We start from the raw sequence: 24,291 nt of genomic DNA on the forward strand, positions 1-24,291 counted from the left end.
CAGTGATGGAAGAGGTGAAATCGATACAACCGAAATTGAGCATCCAATCATTGAATCCTGTCGTGCACCTCCAATGTAGGTCCACCCTGCCAATAAATTCACATGCAAACCACTAGTATTACTATCTAATGACAGTACAAAAAGAGTAGCAAGTTAGTAGCAAACCATGTACCTTCGTAATGAACAGCTCATAGTGCCACCAATTGGATATAAAGGTTTGGAAGAAAACATGCTCCTAATGTTGAACCAGTTGGACTTTTTGTGCAGTTCCACTAAAATCGAGCATCCCTGTTTCCATAGATATTGAAAGTGTGATTACTATAAAAGTGGCACTAGTTGAAGCATAGACTCACAAATATAAGCATTCCAATTTCTTAATGGGAAAAGGCAGCAAGACTGTTTCTAACCACCTGTTTGAAGGAATAAATAAGGCAACAGCGGCTGATGTCAGAAAGGCATATATAGTTCTTTCTAAAAGAATGATCGATTCCTGACCTTTCCTCTTCTTTTAAGCATATTTTGTGCAGTTCAACTAAAATAAAATGCCATCACCGCCTTGACAATTCAGTGACACTGTACAAAAGGAAATGACTTAAAATTGCATCATGATGTCAGGTATGTAGTCGACAGGCATTAGAGACAAACATACAGACCTCCTCCGATAACATAATGAACATTAATTTTAACAAAGGTGTGACTAGCTTTACCGGGATAATTTGAGTGAACTCTACACCCTCTGTTCCTTAATATAAGACGTTTTCGCAGTTCAATTTAAAGTACCCAAACATCGAGTATTTAGAAAAACAGGTAGTAGTTTTCTTGAGCACATATCTGGGAAAGCTTGGCACACTTTATATATGTCCATACGCTAATGCAACACCATTCGAATAGTACAAATATACACTAATCCAGTTTGCTAGTGCAACAGTAGAGTAGTTATTTTATTACAGGGTACAGTACAATGGTTTTACTGAACAGATTTCCATAAGCTCTAGCACTGGAAGATTTCTATAAGAATTAACAATACAAAATGTAAAGGTAACAAGTTTCAGCATTGGTATAATAGCTGTGCAAGAGCATTAAACCAAATACAAAAGTCTGAAGGTAACTAGCATTATTAACTAATGACAGTATTAAAAAATTGCAAACCATGTACCTTCAAGGTAAATATCATTTCGAACTCGAGTGGGCATGAAAAATTGCTATCCCAATCTTGATAATCGATCAAACATAAAAACTTGATCGAACGAATCAATACAATAGCCAAAGGAGGAGGTGCCCACTCTTGACCTTTCCTCTTGTCTTCATAATTTTTTGTGCAGTTTAACCAAAATAAAATGACATCAACGCCTTGGCATTTTGGTGACACTGTACAAAAAAATTGACTTATCTCATGAAAGTGAGGTATGTAATTTATAAGCATTAACAGTGCAAAAATCTGAAGGTAGTAACAAGTTTCATCGTTGGTATACTGGCTGTGCAACAACATTAGAATGCCTTAGCTGAAAAATCTTTAATACATCCACAATCAACAGCTAACCCTGAAATAATCCAGAGACATTAAATGGCATTGCTTAAATTTATCGGTGGCATTAGACTGAGTGCGGCATTAGTTAAATGTGGCATCACTTTAGCAGTAGCATTGGTTGACTTTACCGCTGGCGTTATACTAATAGCAAAAATTGGCAATAAGAGCATGGGAGACCCATTCGGACAGTGGCGCACCAGTACGATGTACCTCCACGGACGCATAGAGTGGTGAGGGAGGTATGGTTGCCCAGAGCAACAAATATCCATGCGGCATATGTGGATTACGTCCCATTTTTGTTCTCTTTAGCCACCTTTTTCCTATGTGAGGACAACAAACCGATCGACCTGGTCATTCTCTATTGCGTTGTCATGCCTTTCTACCCTTCTTCAACCAAGAGACACGAGACTCGTTCCTTAGCTACCGATTTTCCCCTTTTCAACCTAGATGCGGGTTCGATGCCTACTCTCTTGGACAGTACAGTCTCCCTTCCTTTCCTTATTCAACCCAGACATGGATTAGTCTGCATGAAGTAGGGTTTCCTTTAATAGTGTAAATTAAGGTTTTCGTCTGCGTGACCAGCAGAGCAGAGGATAGGAAATTGGGAAGATGGTGGAGTGGAAAAAGATCCACATGCAGTGACGTGGCAGATGGGGCAATAGAACAAGGGTATGGTTCGAAAAGAGGTAGCATACCTGAGGGTCGGCGGGAAGTGGCTTCGCTCATGGTCGTCGTCCTCTGCACGCACTACGGCAGCGAGCTTGGGGACGGAGGCCATCCCGCGCGGGCGCTAGGTCTGAGAGGACGACCTTGTCGTCAGTGCGTGACCTCGCTCGCCGACGACGAGTGCGTCAATGCTGCACGTCCTTTTCTTCCCCGGCGGATCTGTGGCCACCGGTGAGGAGGGAAGAGGCCGTCTTTTTAGATCTGGAGAGAGGGTGATAGTGTGAGAAGCATGTGGGCAGCCCTTAGCAAGAAAGCTCTGAAGCTCCAGCCTATATATCTTTTTTATACTACTAGTACTAGAGGTGGAGTAGTGGTAGAGTAGTTTATATTTTCTCTGCAAACAGTAGTCGTGCTTCAAAACTGAACGACACGCCATTAAAAAAATAAAGGTCGATAACTAATGCGGCACCTCGGGCCAACGCGGCCAGATCGCATTTTGCACGAGAAATTACACACCATGTTTCGTTGAACGTAAGCAAAAGGATGAACAAAGCTCATGTCTTAGACGAAAGAGTGGAAGAATATAGATACCCGACGACCGAGAAGGAGCAACAAACCTCGGGGTGGAGCGTCTGCACTCATAATATTTTATATTATTCAGTGATATAAAATCAACCAAACCTCTCCACGTTCCTATACCATGCTATAGTATGAGAATAACTTTGAACGTAAGCCATTGATTCACTCTATCCAATGGTCATAGTTGGAAAATCCAAACAAAACCAAGCATTGGATCAACTCTTTTTTCGAGATCAACTCTTTTAGCACTTAGATTGTTGCCGCCTGCCCACCTAGCCCACCTATATATCCGCTCACGTGTGATGACCACGGGAGCTATCCACTCAGATTGTATGTTAAAAAAATAAAGGTCGATAACTAATGCGGCACCTCGGGCCAACGCGACCAGATCGCATTTTGCACAAGAAATTACACACCATGTTTCGTTGACATGTGGTCCCGTTCCAACATGTCAGTGAGACGACGGCGAGTCCTTTTGTACAATTTCCGAAAGGACGTGTAGGCCGGGGTGCCTCTTCGTGTACCGTGGCAAATTGGCAACTGTCCACCGACTCTTCGCCTTTCCCTCTCGATTTGGAACTGCTGTCGCACGCTCTTCCTCCCTCCTCCATTTGCCTTCACCCTTCCTTCTGCCATTGTTCGATCATCTTCTCCATGGAGGGAACAAGCCGGAAATGACCCCGTTATTCTTGCCCCGATCTGAAAGATGACGTGGCGGGGGAACTCATTGATCGGTGCGACGTCATCACCTCGGCTAGCATGGCAGGTTCGTTCAAGACCATTCTCGACTCAACTAATAACATCATTACAAGGAACCCAAGGGTCCAGGAGTGGTTTGATCTCCCTTATCTACTTCGCTATAAGCCTGTTCGCATGGGCGCGGACGACGGAGGCCTCGCCTTGTGCAAGTTGATGCCGCTTGATAATGATACGTGTGATGTCAAGATGCCATCGCTTAAGGGTAAGGCCTGGGCTGGCGCAAATGGAGATTGGGTTGTTTATATTGGGTACAATTGCAAGTGGGAACTTGTGAATGTGTACACTCGTCAACGGATTCCACTTCCAATAATCTCAGAGTGCCCTGAGGTTGAGCATACAGATGATCTACCTACGTTCAAATATGATCATGGTGGCTGTCATCTACGGAAGATAGCAATTTGTTGAGTTACCAACCGCTCTTGGAATTACAAGAACTATGAAGTTGTTGCTATCTTCCACAAGCTTGTTGCCGTCCTTCGTGGTTCGACTGGATGGATATTGCTCAAAAATCAGTTTCTATACACGGATCACTACTGTGATGCAATTCAATACGAGGGTCTTGTGTTTGCTGCCACCACTCGTGGCACTATTTTTGCATGGGATCCTCGTAGTTTTGGTACGTTTGTCTTCCACCGTAATTATAATTGTTTCATCCACATGCATGTGAGTTAGCAAGTTTCCCTTCTCTACTAATTAACCTTCGTCTTGTGTTTCCAAGGTCCTATGAACATCCCACCACCTATACTTGAAAATTTTTATAACCAAGGGGGAGATGATGATGGTGATGATCACGAGCATGAGGACGAGCAGGGCCCATATACTCAGTGGCGGCTGGCAACTAATTCCGATGGATCACCCCTTCTTGTCTGTATACAACCCACTGCCGATGTTACTACTAAGGAAGCAGGTGTTGTCTCCCATGGTCGCACTCTCCGGACCTATTCCAACACCCGTTGCATGGTATTCGGGATGGATACTAGTGTGCTAGCGCCAACACCTTCTCCCTGGTACATTATTGATAGTCTTGGAGAAAACTCGCTCTTCCTTGGACAAAACTATCCAATGATGGTGAAAGGCGATCCAACTGCTGTTGACACAACGCTACTACTACCATTTGTGAGAAGCAACTGTATCTATACGTCGGACATTGCGGTGGTTCCCTACCCTGGTCGTGATATAGTAGGTCGCTTCAGCCTGGATGATCAGTCCTGCGTTGGTCTCGAGATTGACAGTAGCTGGGCCTTCCCAGAGAATCACTTGTGGTTCAAAGCAAGCGTTTCCAACGCCGAGGAATGGTTGAGTTGAAGTTCATTTCATTGCTTGTTATTTGTTGTGTGATGAAAACTTTAGTATTTATAATGTATCCTCATTGTCGTTGTGGGTTGATGACCTGTTGTACGTAATAAAATGATATGCTTGTGATAAACTTACTAAATTTATGAATGGCTTTCGAGTCGCTTCTCTGAGTGGGTGCTGCGACGAGGCAAAAATATATTTTCTGAATACATAATTGTACGTGCATTGCAACAGGTTATGGATGAGGCCAATCAACAATAGTACACTATTTGTACTAGCTTCACATGCTGCGCTATCTCTACGTCTACGTACGTAATACAACAAGTTTTAAACTTGAGACCAGCCACCCATCCTCACAAAGAACACTTTTTAACCTAGCACAGACTCCAGGAAATTTGGCCACAGTGTGAGGTGGGCCATATGTTAATGTGTTCGCTGTACATAACCAGCACCTCGAATCCTCGATACTACTACTATAAGTAGTATGAGTAGTAGGGTGGCATGGGCAAGAACAAGCATTCACGTCCAGGAGTACGACACACGCCACCAGCACGACTTCCATCTGACACCATATTTGTTGGAGTCCGTGCTACAACAATCTCTTCAACCTCATCATTTCTCTAACTCAGCCATTGCGCGGCGGGCAAGGTGGGGGTTTGCCGAGAGTCGGTTTCCTCAACTGCGGTCCCACTTGTAAGGCCAACTCCGACGCACGACCCCAAACGGACCTCCGTTTTGCCCGGATTCTGTCCGTTTGGGTAGGGCAATGGGGTCGTGTCCGGGCCATTTCTCGGATGCGGTGGCCGTGCGCCGAACGCGCGGACGCATCCCGGCCGCGTACATTTTTCTTTGCAAACACATATCTTTTTTCATCATTGATTTTTTGGTACATGGAAATAAATCACCAAAATTTTGACTAGAAAAGCAAGACCAAAGAAAACAAGAACCACAAGATTACATTTTAGAAGATATCCAACTTCCATAACTGCTCCTGTAAGTTGGATTAGTGCCTTCTCGATGCATTCATTGTTGATCTGCGGAGGCTCGATCTTGCGTGCTTCTTTCTTCTTCGAGTGTAAAGAAGTAGACGTGTCTAGTCTCTATTCTATCAACAAGTGCACTAGTCTCATCTCTAGCCTCTATGCTAGCTAAAAGTGCTAGAACATCTACTAAATTGCGCTCTATCAATATATCGTTGTACTCTTCTTCCCAATACCAAAACTTGCATCCATTCTACACAATAAAATTTTAAGTTAGTACAACTAGTCTAATCCAGAGCACAACCGAAGATTTGGCCGAGTTCTTCCTCCTTTTGCCGACACGTGGGACATCCAGCATCCAGGTCATGTCATGCAAGAAAATAGAGTGGTAGTTGAAGCCACTTGATGTGCATCTTGGGTTAAACTGTAAATAGAATCTCACTACTCTTGAGTAACTCCAAAAGCGGCCACCGAAGATATTTATTGGATTTGTTTTTCGTCACCAGCACGTCGAGGTGAAAGATGTGCAGGTTCAGTGGGTCCTCTTGCGTTTTCACTGACATGTGGGACCGCATATGAGCAAACAGACGATGGGCTCCGCGCGTCTGCTGGCTGGCTGAGAAGAGAGATAGAGGAGGGCTAAGCACGGACTCCAGGAAATTTGTTCTACGTAACCAGCACCTCGATATAGTGGGGTGGCATGGGCCATAACTAGCATTCATGTCTAGCAGTACGGCACATGCCACCCACACGAGTCCCATCCGACACCAATTTTCTTGGAGTCCGTGCTACAGCCATCTCTTCTCCCTCCTGTTTTCTCAACCATCGCGCGATGGGCGGGGTGGGGGTTTGCTGATAGTCGGTTTGCTCAACTGCGGCCCCACTTGTAAGTGAAAATGCAACACAGCACGCATTCCCCCTTGAGCGGCGTGCCGGACCAACCGTGTGGGGGTGCGACGCGAACACTGCAGCCTTTTCCTTTTGAAATTGTAACTTGTAAAATTTGGTTCTGCTCCATGGCGCGACCGATAGATAGAAATAATGATTTTCCCTAGAGTAATGAGAAGTTTGGTTCTGGCACGGTTCATGCATGGAGTACGTATGAAAATTATGAAGTTGATGCGAAAGGTAAGATAATTACTAGTAGTACCATATACTACTACATGGATTTGACGGAAAGATAAAGATACATACGGATCCATCAACGACATCCTCACGCCCTAGTGCACCGGGTCACCAACCGACGTGTGAGGAGCAGCGGCGTTGGCGGCAAGCTCAACGTGCTTCTGAACAATGCCGTCCAAGTTGCCCTGCGGTCCAAGAAGGCCAGTGTCCTATCGTCCTCCTCTTGCATGTAGTAGTCCTTGTGGACGATTTGCGCGTAGAAGTGGGTGATTATGTTGATGGTGTCTTGCTGCACCAGGCGCTGCGCGGCGAGCGCGACCTCGAGGTGGACATTCTCCGGCGCGACGGCGGGCAGTCGCAGGGCCACCAGTGCGTCGAAGAGGTTGTCACCATAGAGGCCGTTGAGGGTGGCAGGCATCACAGAGCCTAGGCGCGTGGGCTGGAGGCGTACGTCAAGGTCGTCCGCGAGCTTCTTGACGATGGTGAACTTGTCGAGGAAGCCGACTAGGACCTCGTCGAACAAGGAGACAAAGCTGTTGTCCAAGCGGCCCTCACCCTGACGGCCTCAAGCACTACCTGGAGACGTTCCTCGGTGCCGGGCCGCAGGCCGGCGTCGTGGACCATCTGGCACAGCCGGCTGATGCTCGCGCTCATCGCCTCCATGGGTCTAGCTTGGTGTCAACTGATCTTGCGATTGGAGTGATCACTCTTGCCCTTGGGTGCGTAGGTGCGTAGGATTTCGTAGATTGGATTGGCGGGAGCCTTTATATGAGAAGTGCAGACTACGTTGAATTCACATGCATGTTGGCCATCTACTCCTCGCCCCTCTACTGCACTCGCCTTTGGCTGTATGACAGGTTGGCCATCCACCCGTTGGGCCCACGTGTCATACAACCAAAGGCAGGTGCAGTAAGTCAATGAAGCTGCGTCCCCCTCCATGCCGGTGCAGTATAGTCATCTCACCGGACCTCTAGTTGGGGCCAAACGAGAGAACTTTGATGTTTACTGGTTTATTGGTCCCCTTTGCATTTTGCGCCAAGTTTTGACCTTTGATTTAACTAATAAAATGTTAATGCATGTAACAAAAAATGTTGTGTAAGTCACCTTACGAAAACCAAATAATCCCAAAACATTTAGGCATGGTACATTAACTCCCTCCTCGTTTCTTATTGCGTGACATATCAACCAATGAGAGATGTGGGCCGTGCATGCTTTCAATGACTTGAGACCACCAAACATCACATGCGATGGTTAGTTCATTGCATGTAATCCTATTAAGTAGCAAAAGGACATTAAGTTATCTCGCCGATAGGAGTAAAACAATACACCATGTATTTATTTACAGAGGGAGTAGTACATTTTTTGTGACATGCATTACTAGATATTGCTAGTCAAATACTAAATCCAGATGGACGTGGTAGTACTACTAAATCCAGATGGTGGTGCTAGTACTAGTAGTAGTACTACCAATGTACTAGTAGCACTGTACTACCCGTTGGTCAAATTATTACGTTCTGCTCCTCACAGTGAAGTGACAAGACCCTACGCCGGAGATGACACCTGAGTATAGGCGCCGTGTTCGGCATACCATAGTCAGCCTCAGCGTCTGCAGTCACTATCATCATGGCTGTAGACCTAGCCTACTTACAACTAGCCGTGTTCGACATAATTTCCCGTGCGTAGATGCCCGTGCATTGCACGAAACACCAAGATTGCGGGGTGGACAGCACCGGCAGCGGCCATCGCGCCAGATTTTTCCATGGCCTTCTAGATGTGGTGGGGAGGAGATAAGGCTGATTGTGAGAGACAAGGAGTTGTTTGTAAATAGGGAACAAGTGTGGGCATCTTTTTGCAAAACTGGAGAAGTTTGGTTTGTATGCGTCAGATCTAGATCCGACGGCTATTGGTGAAAGATGGCAGGCACAACATCATCACCAACTCAGGACCTGTTTGATTCGTAGGATTTTGAAAACGCAGGAATAGGGCACGGCAATATTACAAGTTTCAAACTGATATTACAAATGTTAGGAGTAATGCTGCACCTATGAAGAGGGAATTACTAGGAAGTTTACGTAAGAACTTTTGTTACTTCAGGTGGATGCAGCATTATCGTACACACTAAAATCCACCGCCCTAACAAGTCACTAATGGGCAAATAAGTTTTCGAGTCTCTGGCCACTAGATGTTTCAAAAACAAATTCAGCTTCTGCGGAGACTTTGTCATTTAGGCTTAGACGCTTGCGGTGATCAGCACGCCATTCATTGTTGCGCCAGAGAATGCCAAACCTTATTACCTTGAGCACACTTGCCTCCAGAACAAAGAACCTGGCCAATTTAATCTCAGATGTGCTGCCTCGGTAGTTGATCAAATCAATTTCTGTAAGATGGAGATCAAGGCATTCGATGAGATTGTTATAGTGCAGCACATTTTTCACTTTCGGGTCTTTTTTTATCTGCAAAAGAAGAGAACATATTAGAGCAGCTGGCTGTATAAGATTGTCATGTCATCAAGAGGTACCAATATCATTCGCTCATACGATAGGGTTGGCTGGCTAGTGATATTTTTTCACTCTCTCTCTCTCTCTCTCTCTCTTTCTCTTTCTCTTTCTTCTCATTTACCTAGGAGTATGTGAAGAGCTTGGGCATTTGTTGCCTTCCACTATGTGGCCGATGCCATATTTCGCAAAAGTATGCCACATAACACGCATCAATGTCAAATCAAAAGATTTTGGCACCGCTCTCACGATGTGGGAGAGTTGGCACCGCTGTGCACACAGACCCACATGTATAAACAAATCAATCAAACCAACTACACCAGCCTCTCACTCTCCCAAACAAGTGTTTTTTATTGCCTCAGTCCTCTCTCTCTCCCACGCAAGTGTTTTTTCATTGCGTGAGTTAATCTGGCACCGAAGCAAAGTAGGTGATCCAGATTGGGGCACCAAGTGAGCAATGGAGGGGCATCGATGCCAAATGCATCACAAGTAAATTTGGCATGTGTTTTGGCCTACATAGTGGAGGGCCGTTATAGCCCACTTTTGTACTACCTCTTATTTAGTATAATATTTTGACCATATATTTACGTTAGAAAATGCCAATGCATGTCACTAAAAATTACACCATTTGAAATTATGTTCAAATACGAATCCAACGATATAGTTCTTCGTGACATGCATTAACATTTTGTCAGTTAAATCTATGGTCAAATTTTGATACTACAAAATAGGAAGAGTAAACCAGGACGGAGGTAGTACTTGCTCTTAGGGTAACCATATAGTTGTTGGAGTAGTCTAAGTTACTTTCCACTATGACTAGCCTAGGCTACTATAGTAGTACAACAACAAAACGATGCAGGTGATGACGTGAGAAAAAAATACTAAAAACATTTCTTTTGGTGCAGTGCGTAGATGCAGTTTTGAACACTACACTTGTCATCGTAATTTGGGAAAATTACGAAAAAATTGAGCTACGTTGTGATTATCGTTTACTAATAGGAAAGAAGTTTCACCTCGATGAGTAGCTTCTCCGTGCACGGAAAGCATGTAAGGAATCCAACAACTTGATCCAGATTGGGGCCGATAGATTTTATTGCCAAGATCTTCACTGTGCGCATAGACTAGGTCAAGCTTGTGGGAATCATTTTCTGGATGGCGATCGTGAATACATCAAGAAGAAATTTAAAAATGTGAATTTCAAGAAGACAGAGAAGAAGATGAGTGCTGTTGTCGGAGTTCTGGGAACGGGGGTCCCCAGACTTGCCTGCCTGCGGCCCACGGCGTGGCTGTGCTAGCAGGCCCGTACGGCCCATCTTCATCAACAAGGCATCGAAGACCCTCGCGAGGGGCCAAGCCTCGCGAGGCGGACGACATAAGACCTCCTCGGGAGCGGCCTCACCAGGTTGGCTCGCGAGGAGCGGAGAGATCAAGGCAGGGCAAACCTCGCGAGGTTCTCGTGACGTGAGCCATGACGATCGAGACCAGGCGGGCGCCAGCGCGCGCAGTGTCCTTGTTTCCTCTTTGGTGCTAAGGGGGCAAGCGCAGGCGCAGAGTACCGAGGCATCAAGCAAAGGTTTCCATATCAGTGCAACGAGACCAAGACCAGTGGGACGGCAAGACGGAGGTCACCATGGAGCCCAAGGCGGCGTCACCACCAGAGCCTTTTGCAGGCAAAGACTACTTTTGTCAGGATAAGCTGTACTAGCTGTCCCCTTTCAAATTAGCCGTTGTTGGCTCCCTTCCCACTCAATATTTGGGAAGAGGACCAGGGCCTATATAAGTAGAACTAGCCACCACCGTAGGAGAACTCATTCGGAGTCATCTCACTTGATCCCTAGCCAATCCTAGCCACACACCAAGCACAAGAACACCCCAACCTCAGGAGGCTGTTCTTCCCCTTGTACTGTTCATCATCATCAGCCCAAGAGGCCATCCACCACCACCACACTGGAGTAGGGTATTACACCACAACGGTGGCCCGAACCAGTATAAATATCGTGTCTTTGTGTTGTGAGTTCGTCGAGTTCGTCCGCGAGATCTTAGAGAGCTAGGGCGTGGATCGGTAGGGAGGAAAGAACTTCGCGCGCACCCCAGAGTTCGAACCTTAAGGGTTTTGCCGGAACCCATGATCCGACATTTGGCACGCCAGGTAGGAGTGCGCCGAAGCTTCCTTTCTATCGCTCCGCATCCAGTTGCTCCATCGTCTCCATGGAGGACGCTCGCCGTGCTCGTGCTGAGCGCCAGGCTGCCCTCGCCACCCGCGTCGCTCAGATGGCTCCGTTCGGCGGGCCACCTCGTCGTTCCCCGTCGCCTGCCGCCAACGCCGCTACTGACCCGACGGGGAACGAGCAGCAAGCATCCTCGCTGCACCCCTCGGTGCGGCGGGACGGCCGCACCGCCACCCCATCGCCGACTCCCGCTGGTTCGTCATCCCACGCTCGTCGCGCTCCCATGTACGTGCGGGCCGCGCTCCTCATGGTGCACAAGCTCCTGCGCTACCGCCCGGTCGACGACCTCTACAAGGACTGGCTCGACCGCATCGTCGAGCTTGTCCGCGCCACAGGGGGCTCCCCCCCGCCGTCCCTCTCTCTGCCTCGCCCTCCGCCAGCTACAGACGACGTAGCTCACAAAGCACCTCCTCCACTTCTGCCCCAAGACGGCGCCAAGGCGCGCGCCTCCACGACGTGATCCACCGCGTCCGGCGCCCGCGCCTGAAGAAAGAAGCTATCAAGAAGTCCCTCGGCCGCAAGGGAATGCTCCACCGCTCCTCCCACCGCCGCGCCAGGATCGTCTGCCGCGGCCAGGCCCCGCGCAGCTTGCCGAAGTCGCGCGTGGGCGTCAAGACCAAGCTCCGCCTCCAAGACGGCCCCCGGCGACCACGGCTGGCTGCCACGCCTTCACTCCCGAGCTGCGTAGCGTCGCCTGGCCGGGCAAATTCAAGCCAGATCTGCCTCCTCGCTACGACGGCACCCCGACCCCGTGGAGTTCCTGCAGCTCTACGAGCTGAGCATCGAGGCGGCCAACAACGACGAGAAAGTCATGGCGAACTGGTTCCCTATGGCGCTCAAAGACGGCGCCCGTTCGTGGCTCCTGAACCTGCCTCCCGGCTCGATCTCCTCCTGGGGCGAGATGCGCGACCGCTTCGTCGCCAACTTCCAGGGCACTCGCGACCGTCCTCCGGCCATGGGAGACCTGCGTCGCGTCAAGCAACAGCTAGGAGAGACCCTCTAGAAGTACATCCAGCGCTTCAACAACGTTCGTCTCAAGATCCCCAAGGTCACGAACGAGGCCATCATCTCCGCATTCTCTGATGGTGTCCGCGACGTCAAGATGAAGGTGGAGCTCGCTATCCACGAGGAGCTATGCACATCTCAGGAGCTGTTCAACCTGGCGACCAAGTGCGCAAGAGATGAGGAAGGGCGCCTCTCCCTCCTTGAGCTCCCGGCTGTGGACACGGAGGAGAAGAAAGCCAAGGTCAAGGACGTGAAGCGCAAGCGAGCAGCCGTGCTCGCGGCGGAGCCGGACACCAAGCGCGGCAGAGATCAACCCGAGTCATCCAAGAGCAGCCGACCGTTCTGCGCCTTCCACAACCTGCACACCCACAACACCAGCGACTGTCAAGAGCTCAGAGCCATTCGAGAAGGACGCTACGGTCGATGCCCCGAACGCAGTGACCGGGGCTACGGCCGAGGAGGAGGACGTGGTGGCGGACGCTGGGACGACCGTGGCCCGCGCCAGGAGTGGCGCGACCGGCCTCGTGATGACCGCTGGCAGGATCAGCCTCGCGAGGGCGCCTGGAGGGACCAGTCTCGTGAGGATCATCCTCAGGGCAACGCTGGCCTTCCTTCGTTGCCGCCACCGCCAGAAGGAATGACGACCATCATCAGGACAAGGGGGCTGGGGGCTTCCAGGAGCCACGTGCCATCGCCTGCATCTTGGGTGGAGCACAGTCCCCAGCCTCGCAGCGTATCTTCAAACAGTTTGCTTGTGAAGTGAATGCAGTCCTCCCCAAGCTTGAGGCCACACACCCGCTCAGGTGGTCCCAGTGTGCCATCACATTCAGTTTGGCGGATCAGCTCAAGTGCGCGGCCACCGTAGGCGCCCTCCCGATGCTTTGCTCCCCAGTCATCACCAACGTGCAAGTCACCAAAACCCTCATCGACGGCGGCACAGGGCTCAACATCCTGTCCGTCGACACATTCGACAACCTCCAAGTGCCGTATGATCAGCTTCAGCCTACCAAGCCTTTCTCAGGAGTGACCGACGGCTCCACCACACCGATAGGGCAGGTCCGCCTCCCTGTCACCTTCGAAGAACGCAAGAACTACCGCACCGAGCTCATCGACTTCGATGTCGCACACATCCATCTGCCATACAACGCCATCCTCGGGTATCCAGCCCTGGCCAAGTTCATGGCAGTGACCGATCACGGCTACAATGACCTCAAGATGCCGGGCAGCGGTGGAATCATCATGGTTCCATGTGAAGAAAGAGATGCGGTGTGCTCCCTCGAGCGTGCCTTTCAAGCAGCAGCAATCGACGACCCCGACAGCAAGAGCGAGGGCCCTCCTGAGGCCATCCCCAAGAAGAAGAAGTAGCTGCACCGTGCAGGATCTCAGGAGGATGGCGTCGCGACTGGAACCTCGTCAGGATCAGCGCCCGCTCTAGGGGCGCCTCCCTCCATCGCATACGAAGGCGCGCCCGGCGCCCTTCTCGGGCAGGGCTCGGGGGCTCTCTTCTAGAGGGCCTCAGACCTTGCCAACATCACGAGGGAGGCGCTCGAGCACCACTTGGAGGCGTGCTTCATGGCACGTTTCCCTCAGGGGGACACAGGGCGAGGAGCGCCCACCGCTCAGGAGTTCATCACCAAGACCACTTAGGAACTGCAAGATGCAAGGGCCATGCGCGGCGACCGCCGCTCACCAGGTGCAGCTCCCCATCCAGGCGAGGATGCCGGGCTGCGCGTCTGCATCGACGTCCCAGGGCTCAATAGGGCCGCATCTCAGGAGCCCTATTGGCCTTCACGCATGGGCCGCTGTGAGGGTCCACCGCACAGCTACGTTCGCATGCCTTTTGGCCTGCCGAGCGTGTCGACCACCTATCAGCGTAACTTGCGGCGCATCCTGGCGACTCAGGAGGCCCGACACCATGTTGTCCCGGCGGAGATGGAGAAGGTCCTCAAGGAATTGCCTAGGCCCCCAGAGCCTCCCGAGGCTCAGGACCCCGATGGCTCGTGAGGAGCGACCCCTCCACCGCGTACCTTCAGCTGCCCCGACACCCCTTCATCGACAGAACCAGGTGACATTTTCCAAGTTTACTTAGCTGGGAGCGCCTCTCGGGCTGCATCATTCCCAGGCCACGTCGGAGAAGAACCGCGGGAAGCGTATCCATGTGCGCGGAGGCATCGGCGCCCATAGCACGAGCTTGCGCGAGGAATCAGCGGCGTGGATTCTGATAACCCACAAGTATAGGGGATCAATTGTAGCCTCTTTCGATAAGTAAGAGTGTCGAACCCAACAAGGATCTAAAGGTAGAACAAATATTCCCTCAAGTTCTACTGACCACCGATACAGCTCTACGTACGCTTGACGTTCGCTTTACGTAGAACAAGTATAAAACTAGAAAGTACTTTGTAGGTGTTTTTGGATAGGTTTGCAAGAATATAAAGAGTACATAAATAAAAAGTAGGGGCTGTTTAGATAAAGACACAATAAAGTAAATATAGCGAGTGTGGAAAAGTGGTGGTAGGAATTGCGAAATTGTCCCTAAGCAATTGACTACTTTACTAGACCGATAGCAAGTTTTATGTGGGAGAGGCCACTGCTAGCATGTCATCCCTGACTTGGAATTCTATGCACTTATGATTGGAACTATTAGCAAGCATCCGCAACTACTAACGTTCATTAAGGTAAAACCCAACCATAGCATTAAGATATATTGGTCCCCCTTTAATCCCGTATGCATCAATTTCTATGCTAGGTAGAAGCTTCTGTCACTCTTGCCCTCCAATACATAGTCCTATCAACATACAACTAACCCTATGGTGTGATCCACGCGCCCGCTCATATGATGGGCACCAAAGGACAGCAACATAACCATAGGCAAATTAAATTAATCATAGCAATTCATCAACCATCGATAGGACAACGAAAATCTACTCAGACATCATAGGATGGCAACACATCATTGGATAATAATATGAAGCATAAAGCACCATGTTCAAGTAGAGGGTACAATGGGTTGTGGGAGAGTGGACCGCTATAGATAGAGGGTGGAAGGTGATGGAGATGTTGGTGAAGATGGCGGAGGTGTTGGTGAAGATCGCGGTGATGATGATGGTGGCCACGGCAGCGTTCCGGCGCCACCGGAAGAGAAGGGGAGAGGGGGCCCCTTCTTCTTCTTCTTCTTCTTCCTTGACCTCCTCCCTAGATGGGAGAAGGGTTTCCCCTCTGGTCCTTGGCCTCCATGGCATGGGTGGGGAGAAAGCCCCTCCGAGATTGGATCTGTCTCTCTGTCTCTCTCTGTTTCTACGTTCTTGGTGTTCTGCCCATTTCACTGTTTCGTATATATATGGAGATCCGTAACTCCGATTGGATTGAGACCTTCGCCCAGATTTTTCTCCGAAAATTAGCTTTCTTGCGGCCAAAGAAGAGCAGCAACCGCCTTACAGGGGGCCCAAGAGGGTCAGAGGCGCGCCCAGGGGGGTGGGGCGCGCCCCCCTGCCTCGTGCCCCCCTCGGGCACCGTCTCATGTTGATTCTTCTTCCCATATTTTCCAAATATTCCAAAAATATTCTCCGTCCGTTTTTATCGTGTTTGGATTCCGTTTGATATGGGGTTTCTGTGAAACATAAAACATGCAACAAACAGGAACTGGCACTAGGCACTGGATCAATATGTTAGTCCCAAAAATAGTATAAAAAGTTGCCAAAAGTACATGAAAGTTGTATAATATTGGCATGGAACAATCAAAAATTATAGATACGACGGAGACGTATTAGCATCCCCAAGCTTAATTCCTGCTCGTCCTCGAGTAGGTAAATGATAAAAGATAATTTTTGATGTGGAATGCTACCTAGCATAATCTTGATCATGTATCTAATAGTGGCATGAATATTAAGACACGAGTGATTCAAAGCAATAGTCTATCATTTGACATAAAAACAATAATACTTCAAGCCTACTAATAAAGCAATCATGTCTTTTCAAAATAACAAGGCCAAAGAAAGTTATCCCTACAAAATCATATAGTCTGGCTATGCTCCATCTTCACCACACAAAATATTCAAATCATGCACAACCCCGATGACAAGCCAGGCAATTGTTTCATATTTTTGATGTTCTCAAACCTTTTCAACTTTCACGCAATACATGAGCATGAGCCATGGACATATCACTATAGGTGGAATAGAATATGATGGTGGAGGTTGTGTGGAGAAGACAAAAAGGAGAAAGTCTCACATCAACGCGGCTAATCAACGGGCTATGGAGATGTCCATCGATTGATGTCAATGTGAGGAGTAGGGATTGCCATGCAACAAATGCACTAGAGCTATAAGTGTATGAAAGCTCAAACTAAAACTAAGTGGGTGTGCATCCAACTTGCTTGCTCATCAAGACCTCAGGCATTTGAGGAAGCCCATCATCGGAATATACAAGCCAAGTTCTATAATGAAAATTCCCACTAGTATATGAAAGTGATAACTCAAGAGACTCTCTATATGAAGAACATGGTGCTACTCTGAAGCACAAGTGTGGTAAAAGGATAGTAACATTGCCCCTTCTCTCTTTTTCTCTCTCTTTTTTTATTTTCCCTTTTTTGTTTTTTGGTGGGCTTCTTTGGCCTCTTTTTTTATTTGGGCTTCTTTGGCCTATTTTTTTATTTGATAAAGTCCGGAGTCTCATCCCGACTTGTGGGGGAATCATAGTCTCCATCATCCTTTCCTCACTGGGGCAATGCTCTAATAATGATGATCATCACAATTTTATTTACTTACAACTCAATATTACAACTCGATACTAGAACAAAGATATGACTCTATATGAATGCCTCCGGCGGTGTACCGGGATGTGCAATGATCTAGCGTAGCAATGAAATAAAAAAATGGACAAGCCATGTAAACATCATGCTAGCTATCTTACGATCATGCAAAGCAATATGACAATAAATGCTCAAGTCATGTATATGATGATCATGGAAGTTGCATGGCAATATATCTCGGAATGGCTATGGAAATGCCATAGTAGGTAGGTATGGTGGCTGTTTTGAGGAAGATATAATGAGGCTTATGTGTGATAGAGCGTATTGTATCATGGGGTTTGGATGCACCGGCGAAGTTTGCACCAACTCTCGAGGTGAGAAAGGACAATGCACGGTACCGAAGAGGCTAGCAATGATGGAAGGGTGAGAGTGCGTATAATCCATGGACTCAACATTAGTCATAAAGAACTCACGTACTTATTGCAAAAATCTATTAGTCATCGAAACAAAGTACTACGCGCATGCTCCTAGGGGGATAGATTGGTAGGAAAAGACCATCGCTCGTCCCCGACCACCACTCATAAGGAAGACAATCAATAAATAAATCATGCTTTGACTTCATCACAGAACGGTTCACCATACGTGCATGCTACAGGAATCACAAACTTCAACACAAGTATTTCTACAATCCACAACTACCCACTAGCATGACTCTAATATCACCATCTTTATATCGCAAAACTATTGCAAGGAATCAAACATATCATATTCAGTGATCTACAAGTTTTATGTAGGATTTTATGACTAACCATGTGAATGACCAGTTCCTGTCATCTCTCTAAATAGATATAAGTGAAGCAAGAGAGTTTAATTATTTCTACAAAAGATATGCCCACGCTCTAACAAATATAAGTGAAGCAAAAGAGCATTCTACAAATGGCGGTTTTCTATGTGAAGAGAAACAGGCAATCCAAACTTCAAATGATATAAGTGAAGCACATGAAGCATTCTATAAAGCCATACTCAAAGAATATAAGTGAAGTGCAAAGAGCATTCTATAAATCAACCAAGGACTATCTCATACCAGCATGGTGCATAAAATAAAATAGAAAACTAAATGCAAAAGACGCTCCAAGATTGCACATATCGCATGAACGAAACGAACCCGAAAACATACCGATACTTGTTGAAGAAAGAGGGGATGCCTTCCGGGGCATCCCCAAGCTTAGAAGCTTGAGTCTCATTGAATATTTACTTGGGGTGCCTTGGGCATCCCCAAGCTTGAACTCTTGCCTCTCTTCCTTCTTCTCACATCGAGACCTTCTCGATCATCGAACACTTCATCCACACAAAACTTCAACAGAAAACTCGGTAAGATCCGTTAGTATAATAAAGCAAATCACTACTCTAAGTACTGTTGCAAACCAATTCATATTTTTTTTTGAATTGTAGCTACTGTAGTATAACTTTTCCATGTCTTAATCCACTGATATAAATTGATAGTTTCATCAAAATAAGCAAACTATGCATCAAAAACAGAATCTGTCTAAAACAGAACAGTCTGTAATAATCTGAACATTCACCATACTTCTGATACTTGAAAAATTCTGCCAAAATTAGGAAAAATAAAAAATTTGTATAGAAAGACAGTGCAAAAACAAATCAGAACCATTTGACATTCCAGTAAAAAATGTAAAATCGCGCACTACAGCCGAAGTTTCTGTCCTGCACCGCACAAACCAACAAGCATTGTAAACATCCTAGAGGCAAACCTTGGCACATTATTTTTATAATACAATGGAATTGTATAAGGGGATAATTTTTTTGTTGAAAAGTTTCTGTAATTAAGATTCACAAAGTTTCCATGGGCATGAACAAAGTTCAAGGACGTCCCCCACTTTCACAATGCTCGTCTATCTCACTTTCACTTTTCTTTTTGAAAAGTTTTAGGTTCCCCTATTTATTTTTTTGTTTTTAAACTATATAAAAGCACACAACAGAAATAAATGACTCTCTAAAACTTCTGGGTTGTCTCCCTCGCAGCGCTTTCTTTAAAGCCATTAAGGTAGGCATATAGTGCTCAAGTAGTGAATCCACCCGGATCCCAAGGTATATCAAAGCCAATTTTAATTAGTAATGATTTGGCATTTAGTAGTGAGCACAAAGCAACATATATCAAGCAAAGACGAAGCCTAACTCTCTTCCTATGCATCGGCATGTCATACAAGAACAATTCATGGACACATAGTAAAGGCCAATGCATAGTATAAACAGTTTCTTGCAATTTTATCATGTGAGAAACATAGAGAGGTGGAGATATAGTTCCTCTCTCATAATAATTGCGAGTAGGAGCAGCAAGCACATGCATATTATATCTATCAAAATCATCATGTGCAACGGTAAAATGCAACCCATCAACATAATCCTTAATAAGGGCAAACTTCCCCGATATAGTGTAGTTTGGAGAATTCAAAAAGATAATAGGACTATCATGTGTGGGTGCAATAGCAACAATTTCATGTTTAATATAAGGAACTATAGCAAGTTCATCTCCATGAGCATAATTCATATTGGCTTCATGGCCACAAGCATAGCAAGCATCATCAAAAAGGGGTATTTCAAGAGAATCAACGGGATCATAACAATCATCATAGCAATCATCCTTCGGTAAACACGAAGGGAAATAAAACAATGTATGAGTTGAAGAGTTACTCTCATTAGAAGGTGGGCACGGGTAGCTAATCCGCTCTTCCTCCTTTTGTTCTTCGCTCTCCTCATCATCTTTTTCATCCAATGAGCTCACAGTTTCATCAATTTCTCCTTCCATAGACTCCTGCAAAATATTAATCTCTTCTTGGACAGCGGAGACTTTCTCAATAAATGCATCAATATTGGAATTGAATTCATAATTGGCATAGCAATATTTAAAGATAGCTAAATTTTCAGGTCTATAAACAGCATCATAAAGATTTTCAAACTCTTTGAACATAGATTCAATTTCATAAGCACCCATAAAAGCAACAAATTCTTCTATTTGTTCCACATCATAGTAATCATATATACCTCTAGCATAAGAAGCGAAGGTTTCATTATCATTAAATTCGCAAGAAAAGGGAAGGTGTGGAGCCTTCATCCTAGAGCAACAAGTATAATCATATCTCGAGCATACTTGCCTAGCATACCGATACAACATATAAATTTGATCCCATAATAGTTTCACTTTTTGAGTCAAGCGATAATCCTTAAAGTATTCACGTTGATCCAACGTTACTCCCATTATAAATTTGAATGGGGTTTCTCAGGATTATCAAAGTAGTACATAATATCTTTCACATAATGATCATCGAGGGTTTTAGGAGGTTCCCCATCTCCATGAGTAGCAAGTAAACCTATTTTTTTGGTATTTCGTGTTCCATATCCATAACTAAAGATAGAGAGCAACTAAGAACAGAAAATAAAAATTACTTAGTGATAAAGCAAACAAGCACACACGAGAATATTCACCCCACGCTATAACTCCCCGGCAACGCCGCCAGAAAAAGGTCTTGATAACCCACAAGTATAGGGGATCAATTGTAGCCTCTTTCGATAAGTAAGAGTGTCGAACCCAACAAGGATCTAAAGGTAGAACAAATATTCCATCAAGTTCTATCGACCACCGATACAACTCTACGTATGCTTGACGTTCGCTTTACCTAGAACAAGTATAAAACTAGAAGTACTTTGTAGGTGTTTTTGGATAGGTTTGCAAGAATATAAAGAGTACGTAAATAAAAAGTAGGGGCTGTTTAGATAAAGACACAATAAAGTAAATATAGCAAGTGTGGAAAAGTGGTGGTAGGAATTGCGAAATTTTCCCTAAGCAATTGACTACTTTACTAGACCGATAGCAAGTTTTATGTGGGAGAGGCCACTGCTAGCATGTTATCCCTGACTTGGAATTCTATGCACTTATGATTGGAACTATTATCAAGCATCCGCAACTACTAACGTTCATTAAGGTAAAACCCAACCATAGCATTAAGATATATTGGTCCCCCTTCAATCCCGTATGCATCAATTTCTATGCTAGGTAGAAGCTTCTATCACACTTGCCCTCCAATACATAGTCCTATCAACATACAACTAACCCTATGGTGTGATCCACGTGCGCGCTCATATGATGGGCACCAAAGGACAACAACATAACCACAAGAAAATTAAATCAATCATAGCAATTCATCAACCACCGATAGGACAACGAAAATCTACTCAGACATCATAGGATGGCAACACATCATTGGATAATAATATGAAGCATAAAGCACCATGTTCAAGTAGAGGGTAGAGCGGGTTGCGGGAGAGTGGACCGCTGTAGATAGAGGGGGGAAGGTGATTGAGATGTTGGTGAAGATGGCGGAGGTGTTGGTGAAGATCGTGGTGATGATGATGGAGGCCACGGCAGCGTTCCGGCGCCACCGGAAGAGAAGGGGAGAGGGGGCCCCTTCTTCTTCTTCTTCCTTGACCTCCTCCCTAGATGGGAGAAGGGTTTCCCCTCTGGTCCTTGGCCTCCATGGTATGCGAGGGGCGAAAGCCCCTCCGAGATTGGATCTATCACTCTGTCTCTCTCTCTGTTTCTGCGTTCTCGGTGTTCTGCCCTTTCACCGTTTCGTATATATATGGAGATCCCTAAATCCGATTGGATTGAAACCTTCGCCCAGATTTTTCTCCAAAAATTAGCTTTCTTGCGGCCAAAGAAGAGCAGCAACCGCCGTACGGGGGGAGCCACGAGGGTCAGAGGCGCGCCCAGGGGGGTGGGGCGCGCCCCCTGCCTCGTCCCCCGTGAGGGAGTCCTGGATTAGGGAGTCCTCGGACAGCCGGACTATATCCTTTGGCCGGACTGTTGGACTATGAAGATACAAGATTGAAGTCTTCGTCCCGTGTCCGGATGGGACTCTCCTTGGCGTGGAAGGCAAGCTTGGCGATATGGATATGTAGGTCTCCTGCCTTGTAACCGACTCTGTGTAACCCTAGCCCCCTCCGGTGTCTATATAAACCGGAGGGTTTAGTCCGTAGGACAAGAACACTCATACCATAGGCTAGCTTCTAGGGTTTAGCCTCTACGATATCGTGGTAGATCAACTCTTGTAATACTCATATCATCAAGATCAATCAAGCAGGAAGTAGGGTATTACCTCCATCGAGAGGGCCCGAACCAGGGTAAACATTGTGTCCCCCGCCTCCTGTTACCATCCTCCTTAGACGCACAGTTCGGGACCCCCTACCCGAGATCCGCCGGTTTTGACACCGACATTGGTGCTTTCATTGAGAGTTCCACTGTGCCGTCACCGTAAGGCTTGATGGCTGCTTCAATCATCGGCAACGATGCGATCCAGGGTGAGGTTTTCCTCCCCGGACAGATCTTCGTATTCAGCGGCTTCGTACTGCGGGATAACTCGCTTGGCCATCTGGAGCAGATCGATAGCTATGCCCCTGGCCATCAGGTCAGGTTTGGAAACTTGAATTATACTACCGACATCCGCGGAGACTTGATCTTCGACGGATTCGAGCTCATGTCAGGTGCAGCGCACAATCACGACGAGCATGATTTAGCTCTGTCATCGGACTGTGTTCGAGAGATCACACCTGCAACTACTCCGGCCCTCAATCGGGAACAAATTGCGCCATCTATGGACGGGTGGATGGACCCCGCCACGGAGGCCGCACACTCAGTGGCGATAGAGCCGAATACTGACTTCACCTCCCACGAGACCCGTGTTGCCGAATCATTGGATTCGTCCCCGGCCACGGACTCCTAGCCGCTTGTGTCCGTGCTCATCAAATCCGATTGGGCACCGATCATGGAGTTTACCTCCGTGGATATCTTTCAACACTCGCCTTTTGGCGACGTACTAAACTCGTTGAAGTCTCTCTCCCTGTCGGGAGACCCTTGGCCGAACTATGTCCGGCTAGAATGGGATGCGGACGACGAAGAAATTTGCGCCCCACCCACCACCCACTTAGTAGCCACTGTCAACGATTTAACCGACTTGCTCAACTTCGGCTCCGAAGACATCGATGGTTTGGACGACGATGTAGTAGACGGACAAGAACCACCGCCCACAGGGCGCTGGACTGCCACCTCATCGTATGACATATACATGGTGGACACCCCCAAAGAAGGGGATGGTGACAAGACAATGGAGGATAATCCCTCCAAGAAGCAACCCAAGCACCGACGTCAGCGGCGCCGCTCTAAGTCTCGCCATAGCAAAAGCACCGATACCGGCACAAGAGACAATAATGCTCTGGATAGTGCCGAAGACGACGATAATTCCCTCCAGCCAGACCTCGAGCGGGAGGATGAACAAGCTAGCCCTCCGGAACAGGCAACAAACGGAGAATCAGAGGATGACAATCACATGCCTCTCTCCGAAGATGAAGTGAGCCTCGGCGACGAAGAATTTGTCGTGCCTGAGGATCCCGTCGAGCAGGAGCGGTTCAAGCGCTGGCTTATAGCCACAACAAAGAGCCTGAAGAAAAAGCAACAACAGCTTCGAGCTGATCAAGATCTGCTAGCGGATAGATGGACCGAAGTCCTGGCAGCCGAGGAATACGAACTCGAGCGCCCAACTAAGAGTTATCCAAAGCGCAGGTTGCTACCTCAACTTGAGGAGGAAGCATTGAAACCTACATCACCAGCGTATGATGCGGCTGATCGGCCACCTCGTGGCCGAGACAGAGAGGCATTTCAGCCTGAAGTCCAGCCCGCACCCCGCCGCCAATCAAACAAAAATACCAAGGCCCGGAGCAACACGCGGGACCTGCGAGACGTATTGGAAAACAAGGCAAAACATGCAAGATCGATCTACGGATCACGGGGGCGTGCACCAACGCGGGACGA

The sequence above is a fragment of the Aegilops tauschii genome, chromosome 3, assembly GCF_002575655.3.
Source record: "Aegilops tauschii subsp. strangulata cultivar AL8/78 chromosome 3, Aet v6.0, whole genome shotgun sequence".
Lineage (NCBI taxonomy): Eukaryota > Viridiplantae > Streptophyta > Magnoliopsida > Poales > Poaceae > Aegilops > Aegilops tauschii.